General features: G+C 38.7%; 1 pseudogene; it reads left to right on the top strand.

The window, feature by feature from the left end:
- Positions 1–5,119: 5,119 nt before the first annotated feature.
- LOC133768041 (histone deacetylase complex subunit SAP18-like) lies at positions 5,120–5,633 on the top strand (annotated as a pseudogene).
- The last annotated feature ends 2,261 nt before the right edge of the window (positions 5,634–7,894 follow it).

Raw genomic sequence — 7,894 nt, 5'->3', positions numbered from 1 at the left:
CATTAAGAACTAATCATGATTAGTGATACTGTGAATTAAAAATTATTCATTAAGCCAAACCTGATATCAGAATGCACTTGGACCTGGAGGAGGCATAGACTTGGAATAATTAAGAAACATTGTATGTTAGTGGGCATTGTCCAGTTTAGATACAATGTACATTTAATTAAGTTGATGAATTTCAGGCCTGGAGAAAATATGATTGTTTAAAAAAAGAAACAAGGTGATTTATTGAAAGGATATCCTTATTTGTTATGGGGCTTCCTTTGTAAGTCACTTTCACTGGTAAACCTTGAGACTGGGGAGAATATTCCATACAAGAGTTATATACTTTCTAAAATGAGTGCAAATGGAAGGTGAAAGGTCAGAACAGTTGTATAGAACACAACGTATATGGTAACCAGTGCCCAATACACTGATGTCTGCCATTCTCTGAGAGAATGGAAATTTACATGACATAAGAAAGTTTAGGGGGTAGAGGCATTTTTACATGGTGGTTAGGGTGCCGCAAACCCAGAGTGACTGGAGTTAAGTCCTCTCTCCGCTCCCGGTTCCAGCTTCTTGCCACTGTGCACTCTGGAAGGCAGTAGGTGATGGCTCAAGTAGTTGTGGGAGAACTAGATTAAGGCTCAGGCATTGCGGTCGAGCCAGCTTCTCTCTCTCCCCATCTCTCCACTTCTCAGATAAAGTGTTTTTAAAACATAGAAATTTCTCTAGATCTAGCCTCCATATAAATTCAACCAAAAGCTACAAAATTTTTATTTGTTGTTAAAAGAAAAATTATTAGCTAACCAAGCGGGATTTGGCATCAAAATCCGATGGTGAGGTAAAGCTAGCCAAAACAAATTTAACTGAAAAATTTCAACTTACGTAGTATATACGTGAATTCCCAGTAGGATAGTTTAAACAGATAATAATAGCTTTGGTCACAGCTGCAAAGTTTTATTGGATGCTCTAACTCCATCACATAATCCATCCAAATTATTCTCAATTTTACATTTGATTCTTGTGTTATTCGTGGTTGATGGCATTAAACAGGAAACAGATTCTCAGCCAAAGTGAAATAAAGATGGACAGCAGAATTTTGTATTCTGAGCTACCCAGTTTGTCTTTCAAGTGTCTCTTGACTGTGAGATGTTCTCTGTTGTACGCCTGCTCAAGCTAACTGGAATTCAATCATGCTGTGTTTCTGAACATCCAGTGTCTCCTGTCAATTTTTTTGATTGATGTTCTGATTGTTCTTGTTGAAGAGAACAGAATCTTCCGCCAAGTTAAGCAAGACCCTTCTTTCATTCCAAGTTATCAGCACTCGGGATGAACCTCATAACAATTCCCAGAATCCTTTTAATCAAAAACATTTTGATAGGAAAATCTGGATTTATATTTCATTATCTTTTTTGCACACTCTTGCAAGCATTCCTTATGTAAGTAATATTAACATTTGAAACTATTTGTCTTCATTGCAATTCTAATATGCTATACTATATTATCCATGCCTATTGCTATAATGATTAAATTGTAAATTTTATAAGATACCACAGTACCTCCTAAAGATAATGATTTATTCATATTTACTAACATTATCGTAATTACACTAATGATCATTTAATAAGTACACACACCATTGCTGAATTAATTACATACTTAGCTTCATTGTATCATGATCCCAAAAATTCATGAAAGTTATATGTCTGAGAGACTCCGACGCCAGTGTATTTCACAACATGATGATCACTGCAATACAGTTTCTGTTCCAACTAGGAGAAAGGTATTTGCCCAGTCTAAATCTGTCAAGTTTATCAACCACAGATTGCTAGTGATGTTACTTTTGGAGCCAAAGAGTTCTCCGTTGTTAATGACATTCCAGGTTCAGAGTTTTCATTGCACAACATATTTTCACATTTCATTTAAATATTTTTTAAGAACTGGGATGATATACAAGATCTCATAAAATGCTACACTGTTTCTCTAGCCTAAGCAAGAGTGAAAAGGAAAGTCTAACTCCAGATGTCATTTAATTACCACATATGCTGAGGGACACATGTCATTCATAACTTCTTCACTCACTTGTTTCTGTACTGAATACTGATATCTTGAGTCCCACTTTATTGCTTGGCACTATGTTAAAGCCTGGCGATAGCAAGTTGAGCAAGATACCTCTAAGGAGATCAGAGTTCATACAAAAAGACTTCCTCAGAAGTGCTTTCACAGTTCAGCCTCCTAAAATAAATCTTCTCTAACTTAGATTCAGTAAACATGGGGGGAACCTCAGTATCATTATTTTCAATAAGGCCTTGGAGTCATTTTGGTGCAGATTGATTGGAAATATACTCTGAGCAGCAAACATATAATGGAAATAACAGATAAGTAAGCAATCACAATAAGTTTTTTTTTTTAAAGATTTTATTTATTTATTTGAGAGGTAGAGTTATAGACAGAGGGAGAGAGAGAAAAGTCTTCCTTTGCTGATTCACTCCCGAAATGACTGCAATGGCTGGAGCTGCACTGATCCAAAGCCAAGAACCAGGAGCTTCCTCCAGGTTTCCCACGCAGGTGCAGGGGCCCAAGCACTTGGGCCATCTTCCACTGCTTTCCCAGGCCATAGCAGAGAGCTTGATTGAAAGAGGAGCAGCTAGGACTAGAACTGACACTCATATGGGATGTTGATGCTACAAGTGGAGGATTAACTCACTGCACCAGAGTGCTGGCCCCTACAATAAAATTTAAGTTCTAAGGTGAAGATAAACATAGGCTAATATAATGTACTTAAGAATACCTTCTACAACTCATTTGAGTTAAGAGGAAAAAAATATCAAGGGTTTCTTTCTTTCTTTTTTTTTTTCTTAATTTTTGACAGGCAGAGTGGACAGTGAGAGAGACAGAGAGAAAGGTCTTCCTTTGCCGTTGGTTCACCCTCCAATGGCCGCTGCAGCCGGCGCACCGCGCTGATCCGAAGCCAGGAGCCAGGTGCTTCCTCCTGGTCTCCCATGGGGTGCAGGGCCCAAGGGCTTGGGCCACCCTCCACTGCACTCCCTGGCCACAGCAGAGAGCTGGCCTGGAAGAGGGGCAACTGGGACAGAATCCAGCGCCCCGACCGGGACTAGAACCTGGTGTGCCGGCGCCGCTAGGTGGAGGATTAGCCTATTGAGCTGCGGCGCCGGCCAAGGGTTTCAAGTCTTTAATTTCACCATAGTTTTCCACCAGAACCACTGGTGGAAATGAGTGTACTTCAAAAGTTCATGGGAAGAGCCTGTGTTGTGGCATACTGGGTAAAGCTTCAGGCCCAGGTTCAAGTCCTGGCTGCTCTACTTCCAGTCAAGCTCTCTGCTAATGGGCCTGGGAAGGCAGCAGAAGATGGCTCAAGTGTTTGGGCCCCTGCACTCATGTTGAGACCCAGATGAAGTTCCTGTCGTGGCCTGGTCCAGCTCTGGCCTTTGTGGCTATTTGAGCTATGAACCACGTGGAAAATCTCTCAATATTTCTATAACTCTACCTTTCAAGTAAATAATACTTTTTTAGAAATTCATAGACAATGGAAGTAAAAAATGAAGGTTTATTTTGATGCAAAAAATTGAAATCACTCATGTGGGGGTCCTCAAAAAGTTCATGTAAAATGTGCATCATGGTTTTCAAAGATTTTATACACCAAAAATAAATTTATCTTTTAATTCAACCTCCATGACTTTCTGAAATGCTCTCATAAATAATCATATATTATAAATGAATTGTATATATAGAAATTTGATCTATATATATCATATATGTATTTATATACTCTTTAACTAGACTAAGCATCAGTGAAAAAGAAAATACTAAAGAAAGGAAAGAAAATATATGAAGAGAAAAAAATGGGGAACAGGCTTGGCCTAGCAGTTAAGATATCTATATTTCATACTGAAATACCTGGGCTTATGACTCCAGCCTCCTGCCAATTCAGACCCTTAGAGGTAGCAGTGATGGCTCAAATAGTTGAGTTCCTGCTACCTATGTGGGAGGCCTGAATTGGGTGCCTAGCTCCCAACTTCAGTTCTGGCCCAGACCAGCCCATTGTGAGCATTTGGGGAGTGGACAGTGAATGGGAGGGCTGTCTCTCTCACTCTATTAATTTAATAAAAAATAGAAAATGATGGAAGAATAATCAAGTCTGGAGGAAAACATACTCCAGAAACAAAAGGAAGTTCCTCATATGAGCCTCTCACTTTGGAATAAATTTATGAGAAAAAGTCAGTAAAATGAGCATTCAGATTGTAGACACAAAACAGTTGAATGAAGCAAAAGGAAGAGTATTGTAACCAACACTATTATATAAACAAAACTAAAATTAGAGACATTGAAGCAAAATATACAGTTAAAACTCAATGCCTGATTTGGAAGAAAAACTTCTGTGGGTGGAAATACAAAAGATTGTAAGATTAAAGAAACAGAAAAAAAAATAAATATATAGGTCACATAAAGAAGAACAAAAATTAACATTTTTGATATTGAGAACTCCACAAATGGAAGATATACTATTCAAGATCAGGTGTTTAGCCTTAAGTTAAGACACTCATACCACATCGGAATGCCTGTATTGGATCTCCAGAACTGGTTCTCTCCAGCTTCCTTCTGATGCAGAGCCTGGCTGACCTTCTTGTTGGTTCGAGTAATCGGTTTCCTGCCACCATCATGAGAGACCTGGATTGAGTTTCCAGCCCCTGGCTTCAGCCTGGTCCAGCCTCAATGTTGTGGATATTTTGGAAGTGAACCAGCAGATGGGAGATCTCTACCTGTCTGTCCCTCTGTCTCTCTCCTTTTCTGTTTCTCAAATAAAAAAAAAAAATCAAAGATACATTAAAGGAAAATGTTTCTTGAATGAGGAAAATATTTAGATTTAAAAAATACTATGTCCCAGAGGGTGGATGGGGAATCAAGTTTTTGAACTTTGTAGTTAAAGAATACAAGAGTAAACACATGCTAGGGAACTTCAGAGAAAAATACAGCAGGGGACTCAATAACAGTATCAGGAAAGTTTGAATTCAAGGCTAAAAGCAGCAAAGAAGATGAAAAAGGGCATTGTATAGATAAAAGGTATAGTCTACAACAGAGATTAGCACTTAAAAATGTTTACTTATGGGTATTCATGCTCACTGCAGGGGTCGGATGTCAGGGTGAGCATCTCCCAGGCTGTGGAAGGAAGATAAGTGTGGAATCGTTCCTTTTCAGGAGGAGAATAAAAAGGAGCCAGAGAAAGCAACTGACCTCCAGAAGACCTGCCTGCTGCTAATTTGCTTCACCAAACACAGTGGTGGCAACCACTGGATGGGTGAGTTCTCCCACGTAAATGCATGGTCCAGCAAGCTGCAGAGCTACACTTGGAAGCATGCAACCCTGAGAGAACTCACTAGTTTCGTAAAAGAAGTGTACCCACAAGCTAGAAAGAAGAGCACACATTTCAGTTTTGCAAATGTTTTTAAGGATATTAAAAAACGTGGTTACTGAGTTAAGGAGATTGGTAGCACCATGTCCGGCAGAAAGAGGACTGATGATTCCCTAACTCTGCAGTCACAGAAGTTCCAGATAGGAGATAATTTGGACATAGCAATTACCCCTCCAGAGCAGGCCCTGCCCCTTTAGGACACATGAGACCAGGTTAAATTCTTTTTACTATTTCTTGAGTTTATTTTTTGGTCAGCTATGTAAAATAAACTTACTCTTTTTCCTCCCCTGGTTATTGTCATTAAGCTTTTAAATTCTAAACAAATTGTACTGCATCTATTTAGAGGACTTGGTTCTACAATGGAATGAATATTAGTAGAAAGTCACAGAAGGTCTGTATGTTTCAAGTCCTTCTGTAAAATATAGAGAAAAGTGATCTTAGCATTCCAGGTAAAATTGTATTGTTAAATACACGAGTACAGTCTGCCCGAGGGTGAAAGTTAATAGAGGCTTGGGAACAGAATTTAATGTCATTTTGGAGATTTAGAGTTGAGGAGGTAGAGTATCTTTAAGTCTCCAAGGGACAGAACAAGAAAGCCATGAAATCAAGCACAACTTTGTGGTAATAGACTATTGTATGCAGTTAGAAAAAGGATCTCTTTGAATGAGGCATTTCGAATTGTGTGAACTGAGGCAAGTTAAATTGCCTGTGTTGGAAAAGATTGGCCTTCCTTGATCAGGGTGCAATGCCATAAAAGGTTATAGAATAGAGCTTGTGCCACAAAGAGGGCTTTCTATTTTAAAAATGGGAGGGGGGGTGCTGAAGGCAAGAGCCAGTATTAGGAAACAAGGGTTAGAGTTTAGGATAAGGGCAGAAAGGTTTATCTTGAAGATCTGAAAGTGGAGAGAGGAAAGAAAGGCAGCATAAAACCAGCAGAGAATGGGTAAGGATGAGGCCAGGTCAAGCAGGAGATCCTCACAGGTCTTGTGTGCATCTGATTGGAGAGGCATATGGTGCAGTGTTCAAGACCAATGATGTGGGTCGGGTGCTGTGGTGCAGTGGTTCGAGTCCCAGCTGCTGCACTTCCGATCCAGCTCTCTGCTATGGCCTGGGAAAGCAGTAGAGGATGGCCCAAGTCCTTGGGCCCCTGCACCCATGTGGGAGACCCAGAAGAAGCTACCAGCTCTTGGCTTCAGATCAGCTCAGCTCTAGCCGTTGTGCTTATTTGAGGAGTGAATCATCAGATGGGAGACCTCTCTCTTTGGTTCTACCTCTCTCTGTAACTTGGTCTTTCAAATAATTAAAATAAATCTTAAAACAAAAAGAAAATAGCAGTGATGCAAAACTTTGAAATCTTGATTGCACCTGTAGCTCTGCAATCTCATATGAGTAACTTGAATCAAGTTTGCACCAGCAGCTCTACAATCTCGTATGAGTTATTTGAATCAAGTCTTTGCTTTTTTCCATTTCTTTTTTTTTTTTTTGGATTGTGAAAATTAAATATTAAGGAATTTAGAATAGTGCCAGAGAGATGCTAAAAAATAAACAAGTTAATTTATCCATAAAGTACAGTTTATAGTCAAAACCGGAACTCTGTCTGCCATAGCACTCTTAGAGTCTCATTTTGAAGTTCATAGACCAAATGGCAGTGTCTGGTAAGGCTAAGTACTTTCAGTCTATTACAGTAAAAAATTGAAAATGTGTAAACCTCAAATGAAAATGTATGTGCTAGCAGTGATTCTCAAAATAAAATTACACTAGCTTTATCTTGTACATATAAAAGCATATATTGTCTCTCTCTCACTGTCCACTCTGCCTGTCAAAAATAAAATAAAATAAAATGAAATAAAATAAAGCATATATTTGAGATCTAATGATTATGTAGAATTATTGTTCCTACTGCAAAGTTAATCCACAGTGGCAGAGATAACTGTTTGGAACCTAGACCTGGTGCCTCTTAGATGCTGCTCCAAATTCAAATTATCTATTACTAGATAAGCTAGAATTCCATAGGCCATGAAGTTAATGTAAACCCAAATTTTTGTAGAATAGAGATCATTACCTTCCTATTTATGGGGTAAATGCAATTTTTCTATGCAGATCAAAAGGGTGGGAACTAAATCAAAGACCTATGGAAGCCAGTTTTTCATAGGAGGTGAACTCTTAGGAGGGCTCTCTTGTAATTCCAGGTTATTCTCCCACTAGTTTAAGTGAAGTGTTTGGCTGGCTTGCCCAAATTCTACCTTTTACTTGATTCCAACCTAAGGTTTTTCCTTTAAATATTTCAATCTTCCGCCTAAAGTACAGTTAAAGAATACTTTGTGACTATTCATGAATACAATCTTAAAAAGTGAACACTTGTACTTAATCTTTGTTTACCTCTGGCTTTGGTAAGTATGACTTTGAGTAATAACAGCTGTTTCCTCAAATATCAAATAGAAATAAACAATAACCATAAAAATGCTTACCTATGGAATG

This window comes from Lepus europaeus, chromosome 10 (assembly GCF_033115175.1).
Source record: "Lepus europaeus isolate LE1 chromosome 10, mLepTim1.pri, whole genome shotgun sequence".
NCBI classification, from domain to species: Eukaryota; Metazoa; Chordata; class Mammalia; order Lagomorpha; family Leporidae; genus Lepus; species Lepus europaeus.
Note: the sequence above shows the minus strand (reverse complement) of the source record. Positions and strands in the feature narration are given on the sequence as shown.